The sequence below is a fragment of the Bombina bombina genome, chromosome 5, assembly GCF_027579735.1.
Source record: "Bombina bombina isolate aBomBom1 chromosome 5, aBomBom1.pri, whole genome shotgun sequence".
NCBI lineage: Eukaryota > Metazoa > Chordata > Amphibia > Anura > Bombinatoridae > Bombina > Bombina bombina.
In genome coordinates, this window is record NC_069503.1 from 1125690545 (window position 1) to 1125716675 (window position 26131).

Here is a 26131-nt window from a genome sequence, read left to right on the forward strand (position 1 = left end):
TGGCAGAATCAGATAACTGCTGCCATGATGTAATCTATTTTAAAATAAAATCACATGATTGTCCTCCTTTCACTGACTGAATTGTAATTTTGCAGGTGGCAAAGAAATTGTGATTATTAAGGCTATACTTTAGTATAATATGACTTTTGTTTTAAGCACTGCAGAGTGCAGAACACATTGCCAAACTCACAGTAGCAAGAAAGAAAACTTAAAGGGACATGAAACCCAATTTTTTTCTTTCGTGATTTAGAAAGAGCATGTCATTTTAAACAACTTTCTAATTTACTTCTATTATCTAATTTGCTTCATTTTCTTGATATCACTTGCTGAAAAGCATATCTAGATATGCTCATTAGCTGCTGATTGGTTGCTGCACATACAGGCCTTGTGTGATTGGTTAACACATGTGCATTGATATTTCTTCAACAAAGGATATCTAAAGAATTTAGCAAATTAGATAATAGGAGTAAATTGGAAAGTCATCATGAAATCATGAAAGTTTAATTTTGACTAGAATGACCCTTTAACTAATCAGACAGAATGTATGTCAGTCAGGAAAAAAAATCCTTTAACCTTAATTTATAATTATGATAAATTGATCATATATAATAAATGATTATATCTTCAATTACAATTACTAGTGACTTTGACCTAAGTTTCTTCTGAAAAAGTGCAAATTCAGGGCTACTGGGCTGCACACACTCTGAGGCCTAAGAAGGGCTCCAATAATAGCTAATATGTCAGTATCTGAATGGATAATATGAACACAAATTATACACATAACTGTCTGCTTTCTTAAATATTATTGCACAATATTGAATTTTTTTATGTAATAAAAATACGTTATTTACACAATTCTATGTGCTTCATTGCTTGTTAATATAATATTTCCTATTACTTAACACTTAAAGTTTTCAAAAAGAAAAATAAATAATCTAAGAGGTTAGATTACTTTTATCAAATATAATTTATATTTAGTAATTGTTTAAAAATTATTTATTTAATGTCTTATAACCATATTATGTTACTAAAAATATGTGTATATATATATATATATATATATATATATAATACTTATATAAAATATTTATTTATATTAAAAATGTCTACCAGTAGTTATTGGCATGAACAATCCTACTAGTTATTGGACAGTCATCTGTAGAGAACAGATGACTGTCCAATAACTAGGATTGTTCATGCTTACCGCATTTGACTTTAGTTTTAACCCCATTTTTTTATTTTAAATAAGCTAATACAATACAAACATATTTTTACAGTGGGACTGGGTAGTGGGTACTGGGTAGGTACTACTGGTAGACATTTTTAATATAAATAAATATTTTATATACATATAATTATTATATATATATATATATATATATATATATATATATATATATATATATATATATATATATATATACATAATTTTATTTACATAATATGGTTAGAAGACATTAAATAATTTTTAAACAATTACTAAATATAAATTATATTATAAATTATATTTGATTAAAGTAATCTAATCTCTTAGATAATTTATTGTCAGTGAAATATAGGTGCTGCAGTTTAGTAACATCTTGACTGCCTCTCTAGTAGCAACCAAAGGGTTAAACTTTTTTTTTTTACCCTGTGAATAATAGAATGCATTGTTTACTAAAGTTTAACCCTTTGGTTGCTAGAGAGGCAGTCAAGATGTTACTAAATTGCAGCACCTATATTTTTTCCTGCAGTGCACTACCAATGGCAACGGGACCGGGTACATTACAATAAATTAATATAAGTCTACTCTCTAAGATATAATCATAACCAATAATCAGCTTCAGCAGCATCCATTCCCATTATGAACTTTTTAAAGTTAGTTTAAATCTTTTAGTAGTAGTATAAGTATAATTATTAGATACTATTAGTAGTTTTAACCTAACCAGTCACTGGTTAGGTTAACTACTAATAGTATCTAATATACTACTACTAAAAAATTTAAACTAACTTAGTGGTCACACAGTCTGGCTTAAATCATGGCTTCCTCCTTATCCTTACCTGATAAGAAGATTCAATCCGGTCGGGTCGTCGTCGGTCAGTCCTGACTCTCTCTCCTCCTGAGTCCTGCTCCTCCAGGCACTGCAGCAACTCCAAGTCCTGACTCCTCAGTGGACCGTGACCGTCGGTGACAGAAGTGGTCGGACGGCGGCACGCACGCACATTAGCATTTACTAGCACAAGAGCAGCTCCCTCCACTGACACTGACTGAGTCTTCCCGCCACTGTGTCAGAGCGGGGCGCGCAACGCGGTGACACGTCAAACTGGTCACATGGCCCCACATCTGTCAATCAGCAGCCCAGCAGGCACGCCTCCCCGCAGTGCTGCTGGAGCTGTGATTGGCTGAAATTACATAGCTCATCATGGAGGCGGTTTTGAGAACCGCCTCCATTGGAGCTTGTAGCAGGCTATGTAGAGTCACCAGTGGGTGGCGCATCTCCAGATCCATTGTTGCGCAATTAATGGAGGGCAGCGGACCGGCTCACTGCCTCCTAATTGCGCAACAATGGAAATGGATAGAGAAGATAGAGAATATTTTGCGCATGCGCAAAGCGCTAGTACCAAAGCGCTAGTACGTACCGTAAGTGTAACACAAATATCGCCAATAGCATGGGGGTGGGGGGGGGTACCCTTGGGCAAAGGTGGGCGTGGCCAAAATTGTGAATGAAATAATAAACACTTTTTTTAATTTTAATAAATTCGAATTAAATTCTTTTTTTCCCTCATTGGACAGGGTAGGCACTGCCTACCCTGCCTCCTATTACTGCACGTCACTGTCTGAAATGTCACCCACAGATAGAAGCTCACCTGCCTCGGCTTCTGAGTATTGTGAGGGTATATCGGACACAGGCATTAAAGCGTCAGAAAGCTCTGTATTAGTTCTAGCCCCAGAGCTGTCTCGCTTTCCTTGTAACCCTGGCAGTTTGGAAAATACCTCTGTGAGGGTAGCATTCATAACTGCCGCCATGTCCTGTAAGGTAAAAGAATTAGACGCGCTAGATGTACTTGGCGTCACTTGAGCGGGAGTTATAGGTTCTGACACACGGGGAGAGCTAGATGGCATAATCTCCCTTTTTCAGTCAGAGAATCCCCTGGAGATAAATCTTTAAGCGCCATAATATGGTCTTTATAGTTTATAGAAATTTCAGTACATTTGGTACACATTCTAAGAGGGGGTTCCACCATGGCTTCTAAACATATTGAACAAGGATTTTCCTCTATGTCAGACATGTTTAACAGACTAGTAATGAGACAAGCAAGCTTGGAAAATACTTTAATAAAGGTGAAACTGCAATTAAACAAAAACGTTACTGTGCCTTTAAGAGAAAAAAACTAGCACTTAAACTGCAAAACAGTGTAAAAATATAGTAAAGTCTTTGAAATTTTTACAGTGTGTGTAAGGGACTAAAGCAACATTGCACCCACTTGCAAATGGATGATTAACCCCTTAGGCCCCAAACCGGATTTAAAAACATTAAAAAACATTACAAGACAGTTAAGCACCCTGCCACAGCTCTGCTGAGGCTCCTACCTGCCCTCAAGTACGATTTTGTGCAGAAATGAACCCCTTATAATGGTCCTCAGGTGCGAGAGGACTCCTCTAGGGAAGCTGGATGTCTCAGTCTGAATTAAAACTGTGCATTTAGAGCGCTAAAATACACACATACACAAGCAATAAATGTGTTTTTTAGCATATGAACATCCATTTAAAAAAAATGCACAATATATTGTAAAATGCTTTAAAATGTCCAGTTAGCAAAATAGCCAATTTATTGATTTCCCTAAATGGACACTACAGTCAAAATTAAACTTTCATGATTCATATAGAGCAGTTTTAAGAGACTTATGAAATTTACTTCAATTATAAAAATGAGCACAGTGTTTTTATATGCAGACTTTCTGAGGCACCAACTTTGGCTAATAGCTATCACATGATACAGGGAGCTGGCAAATGGGAAAAAAATAAATGTATGCTTACCTGATACATTTTTTTCTCTTGTGGTGTATCCAGTCCACGGGTTCATCCATTATTTGTGGGATATTCTCCTTCCCAACAGGAAGCTGCAAGAGGACACCCACAGCAGAGCTGTCTATATAGCTCCTCCCCTAACTGCCACCCCCCAGTCATTTGACCGAAGACAAGCAAGAAAAAGGAGAAATTATAGGGTGCAGTGGTGACTGTAGTTTAAAAATAAAAAACACCTGCCTTAAAGTGACAGGGCGGGCCGTGGACTGGATACACCACAAGAGAAAGAAATTTATCAGGTAAGCTTAAATTTTGTTTTCTCTTGTAAGGTGTATCCAATCCACGGGTTCATCCATTACTTGTGCGATACCAATACCAAAGCTTTAGGACATGGATGAAGGGAGGGACAAGGCAGGCACTTAAACGGAATGCACCACTGCCTGCAAGACCTTTCTCCCAAAAATAGCCTCCGAGGAAGCAAAAGTATCAAATTTGTAGAATTTAGAAAAAGTATGAAGCGAAGACCAAGTCGCCGCCTTACAAATCTGTTCAACAGAGGCCTCATGTTTAAAAGCCCATGTGGAAGCTACCGCTCTAGTGGAATGAGCTGTAATTCTTTCAGGAGGCTGCTGGCCAGCAGTCTCATAAGCTAAACGGATTATGCCTCTTAGCCAAAAAGAAAGAGAAGTTGCCGAAGCCTTTTGGCCTCTCCTCTTTCCAGAGTAGACAACAAGCAATGCAGATGTGTGACGAAAATCCTTAGCAGCTTGCTAATAAAACTTTAAAGCACGAACCACATCAAGATTGTGTAACAGACGTTCCTTCTTTGAAGAAGGATTAGGACACAGTGACGGAACAACAATTTCCTGATTGATATTCCTATTAGATACTACCTTAGGAAGAAACCCAGGTTTGGTACGCAAAACTACCTTATCTGCATGGAAGATCAGATAAGGGGAATCACACTGCAAGGCAAATAACTCTGAAACTCTTCGAGCCGAGGAGATAGCTACTAAAAACAGAACTTTCCAAGATAAAAGCTTAATATCTATGAAATGCAAAGGTTCAAACGGAACCCCTTGAAGAACTTTAAGAACTAAATTTAAACTCCATGGCGGAGCAACAGGTTTAAACACAGGTCTGATTCTAACCAAAGCCTGACAAAATGCCTGAACGTCTGGAACATCAGCCAGGTGCTTGTGCAAAAGAATAGACAGAGCAGAAATCTATCCCTTTAACGAACTAGCTGATAATCCCTTTTCCAATCCTTCTTGGAGAAAATATAGTATCCTAGGAATCCTGACCTTACTCCACGAGCAACCCTTGGATTCACACCAATGAAGATATTTACACCATATCTTATGATAGATTTTTCCTGGTGACAGGCTTTCGAGCCTGAATCAAGGTATCAATGACCGACTCTGAGAAACCATGTTTTGATAAAATCAAGCGTTCAATCTCCAAGCAGTCAGACGCAGAGAAATTAGATTTGGATGTTTTAATGGACCTTGGAGTAGAAGGTCCTGCCTCAGCGGCAGAGTCCATGGTGGAGAGGATGACATGTCCACCAGATCCACATACCAAGTCCTGCGTGGCCACGCAGGCGCTATCAAAATCCCTGAAGCTCTCTCCTGCTTGATCTTGGCAATCAGACGACGGAGGAGAGGAAATGGTGGAAACACATAAGCCATGTTGAAGGACCAGGGCACTGCTAGAGCATCTATCAGTGCTGCCTGGGGATCCTTTGACCTGGACCCGTAACAAGGAAGCTTGGCGTTCTGACGAGATGCCATCAGATCCAGTTCTGGTTTGCCCCAAAGTTGAATCAGCTGGGCAAATACCTCCGGATGGAGCTCCCACTCCCCCGGATGAAAAGTCTACCGACTTAGAAAATCCGCCTCCCAGTTCTCTACTCCTGGGATATGGATAGCTGAGAGATGGAATAGAATTATCTAAGAAACCTCCATCATTGCCAGGGGACTCCTTGTTCCCCCCTGATGGTTGATATAGGCTACAGTCATGATATTGTCCGACTGAGTCTGATGAACTTGGCCGCAGCTAGTTGAGGCCAAGCCTGAAGAGCATTGAATATCGCTCTTAGTTCCAGAATGTTTATCGGAAGGAGGGCTTCCTCCTGAGTCCACGAACCCTGAGCCTTCAGGGAGTTCCAGACTGCGCCCCAGCCCAGAAGGCTGGCATCTGTCGTCACTATAGTCCACTCTGGCCTGCGGAAACTCATTTCCCTGGACAGATGGACCCAAGATAACCACCAGAGAAGAGAATCCCTGGTCTCTTGATCCAGATTTAACAGAGGAGACAAATCTGTGTAGTCCCCATTCCACTGGTTGAGCATGCAAAGTTGCAGTGGTCTGAGAGGTAGGCAGGCAAACGGAACTATGTCCATTGCCGCTACCATTAGGCCGATCATTTCCATACACTGAGCCACTGATGGCTGAGAAGTGGAATGAAGAGCACAGCAAGAAGTTAGAAGTTTTGATATCCTGACTTCTGTCAGAAAAATTTTCATTTCTACTGAATCTATCAGAGTTCCTAGGAAGGAAACTCTTGAGAGAGGAGAGAGAGAACTCTTTTCTATGTTCACTTTCCACCCGTGAGGCCTCAGAAAGGCCAGAACAATGTCCGTATGGGACTTGGCGATTTGAAAAGTCGACGCCTGAATCAGAATGTCATCTAGGTAAGGGGCTACCGCTATGCCCCGCGGCCTTAGAGCTGCAAGAAGGAACCCTAGAACCTTTGTAAAGATTCTTGGTGCCCTGGCTAACCTGAAGGGAAGAGCCACAAACTGGTAATGCCTGTCTAGGAAGGCGAACCTGAGGAACTGATGTTGATCTCTGTGAATCGGAATGTGGAGATAAGCATCCTTTAAGTCCATGGTAGTCATATATTGACCCTCCTGGATCATAGGGAGGATGGTTCGGATTGTCTCCATCTTGAAGGATGGGACCCTGAGAAATTTGTTTAGGATCTTGAGATCACAGATAGGTCTGAAAGTTCCCTCTTTTTTGGGAACTATAAACAGGTTTGAATAAAAACCCAGCCCCTGTTCCTCTCTTGGAACTGGGTGGATCACTCCCATATCCAGTAGGTCTTGAACGCAATGTAAGAATGCCTCTATTTTTATCTGGTTTACAGATAGTTGTGAGAGATGAAATCTCCCCTTTGGAGATGAACCTTTGAATTCCAGAAGATATCCCTGGGAAACAATCTCTAGCGCCCAGGGATCCTGGACGTCTCTTGCCCAAGCCTGGGCAAAGAGAGAAAATCTGCCCCCTACTTGATCCGGTCCGGATCGGGGGCTACTCCTTCATGCTGTCTTAGAAGAAGCTGCAGGTTTCTTGGCCTGCTTCCCCTTGTTCCAAGCCTGGTTAGGTCTCCAGAGTGGTTTGGACTGGGTGAAATTTCCCTCTTGTTTTGCATTAGAGGAAACTGAGGCTGCGCCACTCTTGAAGTTTCGAAAGGAATGAAAATTATTCTGTCTGGTCCTCTTATTGGACCTATGCTGAGGAAGGGCGTGACCTTTTCCTCCAGTAATATCAGAAATGATCTCCTTCAGACCGGGCCCGAATAGGGTCTGTCCCTTGAAGGGGATGTTAAGAAGCTTAGACTTTGAAGTAACGTCTGCTGACCAGGACTTAAGCCATAGTGCCCTACGCGCCAAAATGGCAAAAACCTGAATTCTTAGCCGTTAGTTTGGTTAACTGAAAAACGGCATCATAAATAAAGGAATTAGCTAATTTAAGAGCTTTAATCCTGTCTAGAATGTTGTTTAGCGGAGTCTCCACCTGCAGAGCCTCCTCAAGAGACTAAAACCAAAAAGCTGCTGCAGCAGTAACTGGGGCTATGCATGCAAGAGGCTGGAGAATAAAACCTTGATGAATAAAAATTTTCTTAAGGAGACCCTCCAATTTTTTATCCATAGGATCTAGGAAAGCACAACTGTCCTCGACGGGGATAGTTGTATGCTTAGCTAGGGTAGAGACCGCTCCCTCCACCTTAGGGACCGTCTGCCACGAGTCCCGTACGGCGGAATCTATGGGAAACATCTTTTTGAAAGCAGGAGGGGGAGAGAACGGCACACCTTGTCTATCCCATTCCTTAGTAATAATTTCTGAAGACCTCTTAGGGACTGGAAAAACATCAGTGTAAACAGGCACTGCAAAGTATTTGTCCATTTTACACAATTTCTCTGGAACCACAATGGGGTCACAATCATCCAGGGTCGCTAAAACCTCCCTAAGCAATAAGAGGAGGTGTTCAGGCTTAAATTTAAACGCTGTCATTTCAGAATCAGACTGAAGCAACGCCTTCCCTGAGTCTGAAATGTCACCCACAGATAGAAGCTCACCTGCCTCGGCTTCTGAGTATTGTGAGGGTATATCGGACACAGGCATTAAAGCGTCAGAAAGCTCTGTATTAGTTCTAGCCCCAGAGCTGTCTCGCTTTCCTTGTAACCCTGGCAGTTTGGAAAATACCTCTGTGAGGGTAGCATTCATAACTGCCGCCATGTCCTGTAAGGTAAAAGAATTAGACGCGCTAGATGTACTTGGCGTCACTTGAGCGGGAGTTATAGGTTCTGACACACGGGGAGAGCTAGATGGCATAATCTCCCTTTTTCAGTTAGAGAATCCCCTGGAGATAAATCTTTAAGCGCCATAATATGGTCTTTATAGTTTATAGAAATTTCAGTACATTTGGTACACATTCTAAGAGGGGGTTCCACCATGGCTTCTAAACATATTGAACAAGGATTTTCCTCTATGTCAGACATGTTTAACAGACTAGTAATGAGACAAGCAAGCTTGGAAAATACTTTAATAAAGGTGAAACTGCAATTAAACAAAAACGTTACTGTGCCTTTAAGAGAAAAAAACTATCACTTAAACTGCAAAACAGTGTAAAAATATAGTAAAGTCTTTGAAATTTTTACAGTGTGTGTAAGGGACTAAAGCAACATTGCACCCACTTGCAAATGGATGATTAACCCCTTAGGCCCCAAACCGGATTTAAAAACATTAAAAAACATTACAAGACAGTTAAGCACCCTGCCACAGCTCTGCTGAGGCTCCTACCTGCCCTCAAGTACGATTTTGTGCAGAAATGAACCCCTTATAATGGTCCTCAGGTGCGAGAGGACTCCTCTAGGGAAGCTGGATGTCTCAGTCTGAATTAAAACTGTGCATTTAGAGCGCTAAAATACACACATACACAAGCAATAAATGTGTTTTTTAGCATATGAACATCCATTTAAAAAAAATGCACAATATATTGTAAAATGCTTTAAAATGTCCAGTTAGCAAAATAGCCAATTTATTGATTTCCCTAAATGGACACTACAGTCAAAATTAAACTTTCATGATTCATATAGAGCAGTTTTAAGAGACTTATGAAATTTACTTCAATTATAAAAATGAGCACAGTGTTTTTATATGTAGACTTTCTGAGGCACCAACTTTGGCTAATAGCTATCACATGATACAGGGAGCTGGCAAATGGGAAAAAAATAAATGTATGCTTACCTGATACATTTTTTTCTCTTGTGGTGTATCCAGTCCACGGGTTCATCCATTATTTGTGGGATATTCTCCTTCCCAACAGGAAGCTGCAAGAGGACACCCACAGCAGAGCTGTCTATATAGCTCCTCCCCTAACTGCCACCCCCCAGTCATTTGACCGAAGACAAGCAAGAAAAAGGAGAAATTATAGGGTGCAGTGGTGACTGTAGTTTAAAAATAAAAAACACCTGCCTTAAAGTGACAGGGCGGGCCGTGGACTGGATACACCACAAGAGAAAGAAATTTATCAGGTAAGCTTAAATTTTGTTTTCTCTTGTAAGGTGTATCCAATCCACGGGTTCATCCATTACTTGTGCGATACCAATACCAAAGCTTTAGGACATGGATGAAGGGAGGGACAAGGCAGGCACTTAAACGGAATGCACCACTGCCTGCAAGACCTTTCTCCCAAAAATAGCCTCCGAGGAAGCAAAAGTATCAAATTTGTAGAATTTAGAAAAAGTATGAAGCGAAGACCAAGTCGCCGCCTTACAAATCTGTTCAACAGAGGCCTCATGTTTAAAAGCCCATGTGGAAGCTACCGCTCTAGTGGAATGAGCTGTAATTCTTTCAGGAGGCTGCTGGCCAGCAGTCTCATAAGCTAAACGGATTATGCCTCTTAGCCAAAAAGAAAGAGAAGTTGCCGAAGCCTTTTGGCCTCTCCTCTTTCCAGAGTAGACAACAAGCAATGCAGATGTGTGACGAAAATCCTTAGCAGCTTGCTAATAAAACTTTAAAGCACGAACCACATCAAGATTGTGTAACAGACGTTCCTTCTTTGAAGAAGGATTAGGACACAGTGACGGAACAACAATTTCCTGATTGATATTCCTATTAGATACTACCTTAGGAAGAAACCCAGGTTTGGTACGCAAAACTACCTTATCTGCATGGAAGATCAGATAAGGGGAATCACACTGCAAGGCAAATAACTCTGAAACTCTTCGAGCCGAGGAGATAGCTACTAAAAACAGAACTTTCCAAGATAAAAGCTTAATATCTATGAAATGCAAAGGTTCAAACGGAACCCCTTGAAGAACTTTAAGAACTAAATTTAAACTCCATGGCGGAGCAACAGGTTTAAACACAGGCCTGATTCTAACCAAAGCCTGACAAAATGCCTGAACGTCTGGAACATCAGCCAGGTGCTTGTGCAAAAGAATAGACAGAGCAGAAATCTATCCCTTTAACGAACTAGCTGATAATCCCTTTTCCAATCCTTCTTGGAGAAAATATAGTATCCTAGGAATCCTGACCTTACTCCACGAGCAACCCTTGGATTCACACCAATGAAGATATTTACACCATATCTTATGATAGATTTTTCCTGGTGACAGGCTTTCGAGCCTGAATCAAGGTATCAATGACCGACTCTGAGAAACCATGTTTTGATAAAATCAAGCGTTCAATCTCCAAGCAGTCAGACGCAGAGAAATTAGATTTGGATGTTTTAATGGACCTTGGAGTAGAAGGTCCTGCCTCAGCGGCAGAGTCCATGGTGGAGAGGATGACATGTCCACCAGATCCACATACCAAGTCCTGCGTGGCCACGCAGGCGCTATCAAAATCCCTGAAGCTCTCTCCTGCTTGATCTTGGCAATCAGACGACGGAGGAGAGGAAATGGTGGAAACACATAAGCCATGTTGAAGGACCAGGGCACTGCTAGAGCATCTATCAGTGCTGCCTGGGGATCCTTTGACCTGGACCCGTAACAAGGAAGCTTGGCGTTCTGACGAGATGCCATCAGATCCAGTTCTGGTTTGCCCCAAAGTTGAATCAGCTGGGCAAATACCTCCGGATGGAGCTCCCACTCCCCCGGATGAAAAGTCTACCGACTTAGAAAATCCGCCTCCCAGTTCTCTACTCCTGGGATATGGATAGCTGAGAGATGGAATATAATTATCTAAGAAACCTCCATCATTGCCAGGGGACTCCTTGTTCCCCCCTGATGGTTGATATAGGCTACAGTCATGATATTGTCCGACTGAGTCTGATGAACTTGGCCGCAGCTAGTTGAGGTCAAGCCTGAAGAGCATTGAATATCGCTCTTAGTTCCAGAATGTTTATCGGAAGGAGGGCTTCCTCCTGAGTCCACGAACCCTGAGCCTTCAGGGAGTTCCAGACTGCGCCCCAGCCCAGAAGGCTGGCATCTGTCGTCACTATAGTCCACTCTGGCCTGCGGAAACTCATTTCCCTGGACAGATGGACCCAAGATAACCACCAGAGAAGAGAATCCCTGGTCTCTTGATCCAGATTTAACAGAGGAGACAAATCTGTGTAGTCCCCATTCCACTGGTTGAGCATGCAAAGTTGCAGTGGTCTGAGAGGTAGGCAGGCAAACGGAACTATGTCCATTGCCGCTACCATTAGGCCGATCATTTCCATACACTGAGCCACTGATGGCTGAGAAGTGGAATGAAGAGCACAGCAAGAAGTTAGAAGTTTTGATATCCTGACTTCTGTCAGAAAAATTTTCATTTCTACTGAATCTATCAGAGTTCCTAGGAAGGAAACTCTTGAGAGAGGAGAGAGAGAACTCTTTTCTATGTTCACTTTCCACCCGTGAGGCCTCAGAAAGGCCAGAACAATGTCCGTATGGGACTTGGCGATTTGAAAAGTCGACGCCTGAATCAGAATGTCATCTAGGTAAGGGGATACCGCTATGCCCCGCGGCCTTAGAGCTGCCAGAAGGAACCCTAGAACCTTTGTAAAGATTCTTGGTGCCCTGGCTAACCTGAAGGGAAGAGCCACAAACTGGTAATGCCTGTCTAGGAAGGCGAACCTGAGGAACTGATGTTGATCTCTGTGAATCGGAATGTGGAGATAAGCAAGTCCATGGTAGTCATATATTGACCCTCCTGGATCATAGGGAGGATGGTTCGGATTGTCTCCATCTTGAAGGATGGGACCCTGAGAAATTTGTTTAGGATCTTGAGATCACAGATAGGTCTGAAAGTTCCCTCTTTTTTGGGAACTATAAACAGGTTTGAATAAAAACCCAGCCCCTGTTCCTCTCTTGGAACTGGGTGGATCACTCCCATATCCAGTAGGTCTTGAACGCAATGTAAGAATGCCTCTCTTTTTATCTGGTTTACAGATAGTTGTGAGAGATGAAATCTCCCCTTTGGAGATGAACCTTTGAATTCCAGAAGATATCCCTGGGAAACAATCTCTAGCGCCCAGGGATCCTGGACGTCTCTTGCCCAAGCCTGGGCGAAGAGAGAAAGTCTGCCCCCTACTAGATCCGGTCCCGGATCGGGGGCTACTCCTTCATGCTGTCTTAGAAGAAGCTGCAGGTTTCTTGGCCTGCTTCCCCTTGTTCCAAGCCTGGTTAGGTCTCCAGAGTGGTTTGGACTGGGTGAAATTTCCCTCTTGTTTTGCATTAGAGGAAACTGAGGCTGCGCCACTCTTGAAGTTTCGAAAGGAATGAAAATTATTCTGTCTGGTCCTCTTATTGGACCTATGCTGAGGAAGGGCCTGACCTTTTCCTCCAGTAATATCAGAAATGATCTCCTTCAGACCGGGCCCGAATAGGGTCTGTCCCTTGAAGGGGATGTTAAGAAGCTTAGACTTTGAAGTAACGTCTGCTGACCAGGACTTAAGCCATAGTGCCCTACGCGCCAAAATGGCAAAAACCTGAATTCTTAGCCGTTAGTTTGGTTAACTGAAAAACGGCATCATAAATAAAGGAATTAGCTAATTTAAGATCTTTAATCCTGTCTAGAATGTTGTTTAGCGGAGTCTCCACCTGCAGAGCCTCCTCAAGAGACTAAAACCAAAAAGCTGCTGCAGCAGTAACTGGGGCTATGCATGCAAGAGGCTGGAGAATAAAACCTTGATGAATAAAAATTTTCTTAAGGAGACCCTCCAATTTTTTATCCATAGGATCTAGGAAAGCACAACTGTCCTCGACGGGGATAGTTGTATGCTTAGCTAGGGTAGAGACCGCTCCCTCCACCTTAGGGACCGTCTGCCACGAGTCCCGTACGGCGGAATCTATGGGAAACATCTTTTTGAAAGCAGGAGGGGGAGAGAACGGCACACCTTGTCTATCCCATTCCTTAGTAATAATTTCTGAAGACCTCTTAGGGACTGGAAAAACATCAGTGTAAACAGGCACTGCAAAGTATTTGTCCATTTTACACAATTTCTCTGGAACCACAATGGGGTCACAATCATCCAGGGTCGCTAAAACCTCCCTAAGCAATAAGAGGAGGTGTTCAGGCTTAAATTTAAACGCTGTCATTTCAGAATCAGACTGAAGCAACGCCTTCCCTGAGTCTGAAATGTCACCCACAGATAGAAGCTCACCTGCCTCGGCTTCTGAGTATTGTGAGGGTATATCGGACACAGGCATTAAAGCGTCAGAAAGCTCTGTATTAGTTCTAGCCCCAGAGCTGTCTCGCTTTCCTTGTAACCCTGGCAGTTTGGAAAATACCTCTGTGAGGGTAGCATTCATAACTGCCGCCATGTCCTGTAAGGTAAAAGAATTAGATGCGCTAGATGTACTTGGCGTCACTTGAGCGGGAGTTATAGGTTCTGACACACGGGGAGAGCTAGATGGCATAATCTCCCTTTTTCAGTCAGAGAATCCCCTGGAGATAAATCTTTAAGCGCCATAATATGGTCTTTATAGTTTATAGAAATTTCAGTACATTTGGTACACATTCTAAGAGGGGGTTCCACCATGGCTTCTAAACATATTGAACAAGGATTTTCCTCTATGTCAGACATGTTTAACAGACTAGTAATGAGACAAGCAAGCTTGGAAAATACTTTAATAAAGGTGAAGCTGCAATTAAACAAAAACGTTACTGTGCCTTTAAGAGAAAAAAACTAGCACTTAAACTGCAAAACAGTGTAAAAATATAGTAAAGTCTTTGAAATTTTTACAGTGTGTGTAAGGGACTAAAGCAACATTGCACCCACTTGCAAATGGATGATTAACCCCTTAGGCCCCAAACCGGATTTAAAAACATTAAAAAACATTACAAGACAGTTAAGCACCCTGCCACAGCTCTGCTGAGGCTCCTACCTGCCCTCAAGTACGATTTTGTGCAGAAATTAACCCCTTATAATGGTCCTCAGGTGCGAGAGGACTCCTCTAGGGAAGCTGGATGTCTCAGTCTGAATTAAAACTGTGCATTTAGAGCGCTAAAATAGGCCCCTCCCACCATGTACTGGATGCCAGAGGGGCCTTAAGAAAATACTCCTAGGAGTATCTGATTAGCCATGTGGAAACTAGGGCCCAAATAAAGAGTTATCTCCCTCAGAGAAAAAACGTCCTATTTTTGAATTCATGTAAACGTTTAACTGTCACTAAGTAATAAGAGTATTACCCTGTTTTGTAAGCATGATCCGAGTCGCTGTTAAATCACTTCATCAGGCTTACCTCAAATACACAAGGCTCTGTCAGCATTTTCTAGAACGCATTCATCTCTCTAGAAATAAATATACTGAACATACCTCAAAGCAGGTAATCTGCAGACCATTCCCCCAACTGAAGTTGTCCCATACTCTTCAGTTATGTGTGAGAACAACAATGGACCTTAGTTACAAACGGCTAAGATCATCAACCTCCAGGCAGAACTCTTCTTCTAATTTCTGCCTGAGAGTAAAACAGTACAACGCCGGTACCGTTTAAAAACAACAAACTTTTGATTGAAGGTAAAACTACACTAAGTCACCACATATCTCTTGATACTTCCTATCTTGTCGAGAGCTGCAAGAGAATGACTGGGGGTGGCAGTTAGGGGAGGAGCTATATAGACAGCTCTGCTGTGGATATCCTCTTGCAGCTTCCTGTTGGGAAGGAGAATATCCCACAAGTAATGGATGAAACCGTGGACTGGATACACCTTACAAGAGAAATATATTTGTCAGAAACAAATCTACTGCTTATTTGAAATTCAGAACAAGTGTCATTGCATTGTATCTTTATTATTTGCCTTTTAATTATGCAGTTCTACTGTATTTAACGGTCATTTAAATAAATCATGATTAGATTAAAAAAAATGCAAACATAAACAAAATATGTGAAATGTAATGATTCTCAGGGTGTGTGTACATATGGGTTAGACAACATAATTATCTCCTTTATTTGTTATTTGGTAACACTATTTTTTAATTTAAGGATATGTCAGGAAGGCTGAGCACTCACTCCTGGGTGTGACTTTAGGGTGGGATTTCTGTTAATTATCTTAACATTCTCAGATGGATTAATCAGCTTATCATTTGCTAATATAAATTTATGGAGCCAAATATCTAGGTCACTTCACTGCTTAGAATTTGTGGATACCTCTACCATTCTCACATAAACATTTAGCAAATATTATGGTCTTTTACTTTTAAAGAACAAAATAAAACATCAAGCATTTTATTATTGTTTTTTATTTCTGTTAGGAGTTGTTATAATTAGCCAGTGACCATTTGCAGAAGGTGCAATCATATTAATGTTTCAATTTAAATTTAGAATAATTTGTATTTATTTAAACATAAACTTATGGATGACAGCTGCAGAGGCCCCAATCCTACAACCTATCAGTAGGAGAGAGCTTACAGTCCAGCAACCCTCGCTCTAAGGAAGGTATAAGGACCTAGTTTCCATTGCTTTGTAAACTGGTAGTAATATAGAACTAAATGAGCAACTACCTACAGTACATTATAACCTTTACAAAACCCAAGTAAACTTCTTTTTTTCTATACTATCTGCCCAATCCTGCTTGTGCCTATGTCCACTTTAACTGCGCCATTGCTCAGCACCTTTCTAAAATCAAACTTTGTCAGAGGCTGGCCATTTGCACGGATCAAAAATACTCAATATTGTTCTGGTCTGTTTGTAAGGAATCAGAGACCATCCTCAGCAGACTTGGCACGCCCTCTGCAACGTTGCCCAATGACCTGTTCTGTTTTTTTACCAAGACTGCAGTATCTGAACCTTCACCTGATCTCTTCTGCAAACTTTCTAATCTATCCAATCTAGAGGACGTCATCAGTTCACTAATTCAAAATGCCCTGAAAAACACAAGTGCAACTAAAAAAACAACAAAACGTTAGCCTCAGACCAGTGGATTTCTGTTGACACCTGGATTAGACTCTCCAGTCTCCTACCTATCACTGGCTCTCTCCTGTACTGCTACAAGGCCCACTAAGAAAACAATCACCCAAATAGTGGGTCACTGGTTCCACACCTAAAGCCATGGCCATGATTTAATGCAACTAGATGTTAAAGAGTTTGAAAAAAGTACACAAAACTGAACAGCACATAGGCAGGCATCTGTCAACAGAATATTATCCACTGAACCAACACACTATTAAGTAAAGACTCTCTGGGTGTATCAGCAAAAGGCAGAACGCATATTCTAAATCCACCTTTGCCATCAGTGTGCCGGGCCCTGCAGATTTTAATATTTTCAAAGCTTCTCCAAATCCAAATTATTCTGGTCAATAGCGCAATTTACTGATGTTTTGACTGGATGGGAAAAGTGTTAAATAAGTCTAAACGTCCTTTCTTCTTTTTAAGAACTACTTTATATGGTAATATATTGATATTTGTCATGGATTTAATTAATTAAATGAATAAAATGGACAATGCATTCTCTTTTTCTTTCCTTTTTTAACCACAAAAGTATGTGGAAAGTAGTACAGCAATTTTATATTGCACACCCTAGTAATATAGAACAATAGTCATTTAACAGGGATGACAAATCCATACACCAAGACACAGCACCCTCTGCAAAGTTGGGGTACCACGCTAGCCAGCCATTATTGACTTAGCTTCAGTGGGAATTGAGTCCTTTACTGCAATTCCTGAATGACATGGCTGCCATGGCCTCTTTCTTTTAAGGATACATTGCAGCACTTTACTCAAGGTGCACTAGGTCTCCCTCTCACACAATCTCTCTTGTTTTCATGAACATTCATTGCCTTTCATTTGAACTAAAAACCTAACTTTCATGTACCCAACTGTCCTGCGATGCCAAAGGCCTCACTAATACCCACATTTGAACAAAAGTCTATGGGGCCGATTTAGTAAATGTCAGACGGACATGTCCACCCGATATTGCTAAATTTAAAATTGCTCAATAATTCCTAGGGAAATGCTTGTGCAATGCCGCCCCCTGCACATTTGCGGACAATAGCAGGAGTTGTCAATCATCCAGCTCGTATCTGATCGGGAGGATTGCTATCCACCAACTCAGAGGTGACAGATGAGTTGAAGATCAGGGGTCTTATGACCGCTGTTTCATAACTCTTGTTTCCAGCACTGTGTTTGGTTCTGAAGTTAAGTAAGAAATTACCCTTTAAGTTCCTCTGAAAATCGTTATCCTTCCAGGTATAGCCTTTATAATTTCTGAACACCTCATCTATAACATTCATGTCTTTCAGGATGTTTAAAGATTGGTCCAGCTTAAAGGGACATGAAACCCCTTTCAGTGACTCTTTCCCAGGTTACCCCTTTTGATATAGACATCACAGGCCCTCAGGAGCCTGTGGGCGGCACCATTGGTGCTAGTTCTTTACCCTCACATCTCTTTCTTCTGGGTAGGATCCGGGAATTATGGTGGCGCTAGCAGGTGCAAGGAAACTTACAGCAGAGGGCCTTTCACCAAAGGCTATGGCAGTGGTTATTTATTTGGTTAGAGTGATTGCAGTCAAGGACTTGGTGGTCCCCTTTCTTCTTTTAGGGCTCCAGTCCCTCAGGCTCCCACTCAAGCAACATCTGGAGGTGTGTGCCTCAGAAATAATGTTACCTCACAGGATCAAGGTGCTTGCAAAGAAGAAGGGCAGGCAGTGAGAGTCAGGAAGGCATGAGAGTTGTATTTGCAGTCCCTAGGTAGGTTGGGAGTACACAGGACAGGTGGCTGGGGCATGGCTATGTGTTCCTTTAGGTCAGTTAAAGTGGTGGCAGCTCTCCTAAGGAAAAAGGCTAAGTGGCAGGCTGGGGCCCTTGCAAGGGTGCTCGATTAAATGGATTGTGTTATGGCAGTTTGCATCAAGGATTGTGTCGGATCTGAAAGGGGTGGCAGTGTGTCTGCAGTACATGGCAATGGCATTGTTCTACCAAGTAGAGTGTCTGTTTCTGTCAGTGGGGCAAGTGGAGGGGTGGGGGCTAGGCAAAGGGAAGTGGGTGGCCCTCATGCTGTCAGCCTGGTTACTCTCATATCTTTTCTGTTCCCCTTTCAGGTTGTCTCTAAACCCTCCAACGGAACATCTGCTAATGACAGAACATTGCAGTCTTCAGCTGGACTGCAAGGAGTCATCACGTCAGGAACATCAGGGGTGGTTGCTACACAGAATCAAAGCAGAGGACCTGGCATGGAGACACCAAGTAGGTCAGCTTTACGCACTCCTTGGCATAGCAGGGGCTCCAACAGAGAATCTGACTCTAGGTTTAGCTAGCAAGGACCACATGAAGAGGTTTCACATGCTCAGGAAGATAGTGTTAGCACAGGGCATGGAAGGTGGTGTTGACAGGCTAGAGCTGGAGTCCCTGGGCATGGCACAGCAGGCATGAGGGGGCTCAGTAGCCAGCAGTGTGATGCAGTTGGCAGTGAGGGATATAGGTGCGGCAAGCAAAGCAGGACTAGCTAACTCTTCAGTAGCCTCTCTTGTGCCTTCTAGTAGGGATGTGGTTCAGAGGGATACATACTCCTGCATGGTGCACTCACTGCATGCACACTTGAAGCCAAAAGTGGTCAATAAGATTAGAGGAGGTAGATATGTAAAAGTCTTTGAGCTCTTTGTAGAGGCCTACAGGGATAAGGAGCACAGCAAGGATGGTACAGGTCCCAGTTCTATTATTACATTCTTGGTGAAGTCAATATTGACTATGTACAGGCTTGATTTGGTGAGGGCCTATGGCGGAGCTATGATATGGAGTTTCGCCGTAAGATGGCCAGCAATCCGCTCGTCATTTGGGGCAATTGACATACAGTACACCTCTGCTCTCAGCTGGGACCTGAGCAGCCCTCTCTCATACGGTGACCCAACAATTGGTGGGGGTGAAGCCCCTGGTGGGTGTAGGGCATAAAGGGAGTGCTAGAAATATAATGACGGGCAGTTTGACAGAAGAGTGGAATGCTCCATTCAGCACATATGCATCTTCTGCAGCGGGATCAATCCTGCGGTGGATTGTATCCACAGGAAAGGTAGTGCAGGAAACAGAGGCTCAGCTAAGGGATCTGCTCGGAGTAAGGGGCCCAACTCCTCTGAATCTAATTGCTCTTAGGCTGTGGCTTGCATCCTAATCTAACAGTGTCTTCAAGGGTGGTAGGTAGGAGGCATAGGAACTTGAGGTCAGCTTATGACTTTCCTGAGGTGACTAGGGAGAAGCTGGGTAAGGAAGTTGCGCTTGGTCAAATTGCAGGTCCTTTTTTAGATTCCCCTATTCCTAACCTGGTGGTGTCCTCGCTGGGGCTGGTACCAAAGAAGGAGTATGGTAAATTCCACCTCATTCAGCACCTGTCCTACCCAAAGGGCCAGTTGGCAAATTACATAATTTATCCAGCAATAAGTTCATTTTGCTTTCAGTCATTTCATCAGGCACTGGATTTGGCCAGGGTGGTGGGTCAGGGTGGTTTGATTGTTAAATTGGACATTAAATCTGCTTTCTGCTTGCTCTCAATTCACCGGGATTCCTTCAGGTTGATGGTAATCAAGTATGAGGGCTTCTTCTATGTTGGCAGATGTCTGCCAATGGGATGCTCAGTCTTGTTTGCATTAAGCTAATTTTTGCACTGGGCTGCGGAGACAGCGGAGGGTGGTGGTGCCATAGCAAATTACCTGGATGACTTTTTATTGATACGGGCTCCCCAATAAGTTGTTTGTCATAGGCTCATGGAAGTAATGCGGTATTGATGCATGACTTCAAGGTTCCCTTGACAGGAAAAACCCTGCAAAGCCCTTGTATGAAGCTTACCTTTTTAGGTATCGCTAATGATACAGTGGTGAAGCAATGTCATCTGCTAGAAGTTAATGTACGGTGTATGCTCAAAGTGGTTTCCATGGCTGCTGGGGCATAGTGATTGCCTTTGAGTGATTTGCAGTCAGTGTTATGGATTATGAATTTCACTTGTATGGTGATCCCAATTCGAAGGGTGTTTAATAAGCGGATGGAGAAATCCCTGAAGGGTGGAAGCAGGAGAGGACGTAAGATTAGAATTTCCTCTGAGATAATAGAAGACATAGGTAGCTAGAGCATTTTTTCATCTCCAGAAGCACTCAAATGCTTGCACCATTTAGTCCTTAAATGGTTGCAGCACAATATTAATTTTTTGGAGCATCATGTGTGGGGGTTAATATTATGGTTGCTGATGCATTATCTATGTTTCAGTGGGTTCAGTTTAGGAGGTTTGTTCTCTCAGCAACCATTAATGGTTTGCCCTGTCCATTTCTTCTCTAATAGATCATGGAAGGAGGTTAGTTGTCTTTCCTTTTGTTCGTCCATACTTCTTGCCTGCTACCTGGAAGACTTATTCACATCACTGGGATAAATTGGATCTGTTCTATTATAATCAGGCTGTTCTAGTGGTGGAAGATTCCCAAGTACTGTTGTTGGATTGTTTGCTGCAACTGCATAGTAAGGGGGTTAGAAGCAGTGACATGCGGTGAGGTCAGAGGCTGGTGAGGCACTGGCTATGATACGCCGGAGAAGCACATATATGAACCTGACAGAGGCAGCTTAAATTTATCATTAAATTGGCAGGTTGCAGATACAATTTACTGCTTTTATTACATTTTCTTCATTCTCTTGGTATCCTTTGTTGAAGGGTATGCAGCAGTTTACTACTGGGTGCTAACTGAACACATTAAATGAGCCAATGACAATAGGCATATATGTGCATCACCAGGTGCTTCCAGTAGTGCATTGCTGCTCCTTGTGTTTGTTGTGTTTCATGCTCATTAAAATGTTTTAAAACTAATTAACATCTTTTTACTGCAGCTATTATCCTGTAGTCAAACTCCATCTATCATTTGCCTTATTTTGAGAAGCCAATCTGGGCTTTATTCCTCAGACAACAAGGCTAGCCACTAGCATACAGTTAGTATAAAGAGTAGTGCAGCTGTTATCCACTAAAGCCAATTACTGACAGATATGTAGCAGATTTAGCCTTGAGCAGTCAGCAAGGTGCATTCCATGTTCTGATAATTAAAAAAAGCTCAACTTTCAGTGCAAAATTACATGAGAAAGGGGACAAAACAAATAATGAAAATTTATTGCAAAGTTGTTAAATTAGTCATAACTAGGAAGGAAGGCTTTTGTGTAGCTCTTTCTGTAGAATGCTGTAAATAATGTTAATGAAAATAAGCATGTTAAAATGAGAAATGCTTTAGTGAGGTACTTATAGTAAAAGATTCCACTTTGTGCATAGACTTTTCACATAACATTGAGAAGAATAGCAGCTATAGTACTATGTGTTATTTCACAGTGAGATAACAAATGTATGAAGTACTATAGCTGCTATTCGTCTCAATATCCTGGACTGTCAGTAAATAATCTGTTTGGCCTGTCATGGGATTTCTGAACCATTTGGCTACCACAAAGGATGCATTGCAGTAATGCAGTCACAAGGCTAATGGCAGATACGCAAACCCATTTGCTGCCACAATGCACTTAAAGGGATATGAAACCCATTTTTTTCTTTCAGGATTCAGATAGAGCATTCTTCTATTCTAATTTACTTCTATTATAATTTTTTCATCGTTCTCTTGGAATCTTTATTAGAAAAAGCAGTGATGTAAGATGCATTTAGCCACCAATCAGTAAGCTCTACCCAGGTGATGAACCCAAAATGAGCCGGCTCCTAAGCTTACATTCTTGCTTTTCAAATTAAGATACCAAGAGAATGAAGAAAAATTGATAATAGGAGTAAATTAGAAAGTTTGCTTTAAATTGCATGCTCTATCTGAATCATGAAAGTTTAATTTCGAGTAGACTATTCCTTTAAAGCACGCAGCATGAATAATGCTTTTTTAGTGACATATTCTAGAAAATTTGCTTATTCAGTATTTTAAAAGAGAATAACATTAACTAAGTCATTTGTAATATGGCTTTCTAGGCAATTACAGCCATTCACATTAGAATAACATCCTGTGTAGATAGAGTTAACCCCTGCCATTGTGATATAAAAGCAATACAACACATGCACTGATGTCTTTAAAGAAGCATTACCTCGCTGTGTAACTACACATATTAATTGTTAAATACTTTGCATACTATAATGCACCTAATCTCATGATCATTAAAGCATTTTTATATATGCACAGTATACATTATTATTATTATTTTTGCATTGTTTTATAATCCAGTAGCCTACCCCCTGAATAAAAGCCTTTTTCTTTGTTTGTTTATATGAAACCTAAAAAAATTTTATATTGAGTTTATAATGTAAGACAACTTTCCACTTTACTTCGGTAGGCTCAGGAGCAACAAAGCACTACTGGGAGCTAGCTGCTGATTGGTGGCTTATATATGCCTCTTGTCATTGGCTCACTTGATGTGTTCAGCTAGCTTCCAGTAGTGCAATGCTGCTCTTCAACAAAGGATACAAAAAGAATTAAGCACAATTTATAAAAGAAGTATATTGAAAAGTTGTTTATAAAACATTGTATGCTCTATCATTGTGAGTGCCAAACACCCTGCTGACTCAGGCACAGATTCCCTTTACAGTTAATAAAATATCATATGAAAAGCATTCCACACATTCACCTAAACTTCTGCAAGACCACATAGCCCAAAAAAAAAGAATCTATTTTCTTTCTGGTGACAAAACTTTCTCCCTGTCCATAACCTTCATTGGCCAAGAAGCTATGATACTGTTTAATGAGAACATAATCAGTTGCTTAGCAATTTAGGGACTAGTTCTCAGATGGGGGTATCAGTATCCTGAAATTTGGCCAGTTATATAGGCCACCAAGGATGGATTTGGTTTCACCAATTTTAGAAGTATCTGGTACTATTTACTAAGGCCTAGATTTGGAGTTCGGCGGTAAAAGGGCTGTTAACGCTCCGCGGGTTTTTTTCTGGCCGCACCATAAATTTAACTCTGGTATCGAGAGTTCAAACAAATGCTGCGTTAGGCTCCAAAAAAGGAGCGTAGAGCATATTTACCGCAAATGCAACTCTCGATACCAGAGTTGCTTACGGACGCGGCCGGCATCAAAAACGTGCTCGTGCACGATTCTCCCATAGGAAACAATGGGGCAGTTTGAGCTGAAAAAAAACCTAACACCTGCAAAAAAGCAGCGTTCAGCTCTTAACGCAGCCCCATTGTTTCCTATGGGGAAACACTTCCTACGTCTGCACCTAACACTCTAACATGTACCCCGAGTCTAAACACCCCTAACCTTACACTTATTAACCCCTAATCTGCCGCCCCCGCTATCGCTGACCCCTGCATTACACTTTTAACCCCTAATCTGCCGCTCCGTAAACCGCCGCCACCTACGTTATCCCTATGTACCCCTAATCTGCTGCCCTAACATCGCCGACCCCTATGTTATATTTATTAACCCCTAATCTGCCCCCCACAACGTCGCCGACACCTGCCTACACTTATTAACCCCTAATCTGCCGAGCGGACCTGAGCGCTACTATAATAAAGTTATTAACCCCTAATCCGCCTCACTAACCCTATCATAAATAGTATTAACCCCTAATCTGCCCTCCCTAACATCGCCGACACCTACCTTCAATTATTAACCCCTAATCTGCCGACCGGAGCTCACCGCTATTCTAATAAATGTATTAACCCCTAAAGCTAAGTCTAACCCTAACACTAACACCCCCCTAAGTTAAATATAATTTTTATCTAACGAAATAAATTAACTCTTATTAAATAAATAATTCCTATTTAAAGCTAAATACTTACCTGTAAAATACATCCTAATATAGCTACAATATAAATTATAATTATATTATAGCTATTTTAGGATTAATATTTATTTTACAGGCAACTTTGTAATTATTTTAACCAGGTACAATAGCTATTAAATAGTTAAGAACTATTTAATAGTTACCTAGTTAAAATAATAACAAATTTACCTGTAAAATAAATCCTAACCTAAGATATAATTAAACCTAACACTACCCTATCAATAAAATAATTAAATAAACTACCTACAATTACCTACAATTAACCTAACACTACACTATCAATAAATTAATTAAACACAATTGCTACAAATAAATACAATTAAATAAACTATCTAAAGTACAAAAAATAAAAAAGAACTAAGTTACAGAAAATAATAAAATATTTACAAACATAAGAAAAATATTACAACAATTTTAAACTAATTACACCTACTCTAAGCCCCCGAATAAAATAACAAAGCCCCCCAAAATAAAAAATTCCCTACCCTATTCTAAAATACAAATATTACAAGCTCTTTTACCTTACCAGCCCTGAACAGGGCCCTTTGCGGGGCATGCCCCAAGAATTTCAGCTCTTTTGCCTGTAAAAAAAAACATACAATACCCCCCCCCCAACATTACAACCCACCACCCACATACCCCTAATCTAACCCAAACCCCCCTTAAATAAACCTAACACTACCCCCCTGATGATCTTCCTACCTTGTCTTCACCATGCCAGGTTCACCGATCCGTCCTGGCTCCAAGATCTTCATCCAACCCAAGCGGGGGCTAGACATCCACTGAAGAAGTCCAGAAGAGGGTCCAAAGTCTTCCTCCTATCCGGCAAGAAGAGGACATCCGGACCGGCAAACATCTTCTCCAAGCGGCATCTTCTATCTTCTTCCATCCGATGACGACCGGCTCCATCTTGAAGACCTCCAGCGCGGATCCATCCTCTTCTTCCGACGACTAGACGACGAATGACGGTTCCTTTAAGGGACGTCATCCAAGATGGCGTCCCTCGAATTCCGATTGGCTGATAGGATTCTATCAGCCAATCGGAATTAAGGTAGGAATTTTCTGATTGGCTGATGGAATCAGCCAATCAGAATATAGTTCAATCCGATTGGCTGATCCAATCAGCCAATCAGATTGAGCTCGCATTCTATTGGCTGTTCCGATCAGCCAATAGAATGCGAGCTCAATCTGATTGGCTGATTGGATCAGCCAATCGGATTGAACTATATTCTGATTGGCTGATTCCATCAGCCAATCAGAAAATTCCTACCTTAATTCCGATTGGCTGATAGAATCCTATCAGCCAATCGGAATTCGAGGGACGCCATCTTGGATGACGTCCCTTAAAGGAACCGTCATTCGTCGTCTAGTCGTCGGAAGAAGAGGATGGATCCGCGCTGGAGGTCTTCAAGATGGAGCCGGTCGTCATCGGATGGAAGAAGATAGAAGATGCCGCTTGGAGAAGATGTTTGCCGGTCCGGATGTCCTCTTCTTGCCGGATAGGAGGAAGACTTTGGACCCTCTTCTGGACTTCTTCAGTGGATGTCTAGCCCCCGCTTGGGTTGGATGAAGATCTTGGAGCCAGGACGGATCGGTGAACCTGGCATGGTGAAGACAAGGTAGGAAGATCATCAGGGGGGTAGTGTTAGGTTTATTTAAGGGGGGTTTGGGTT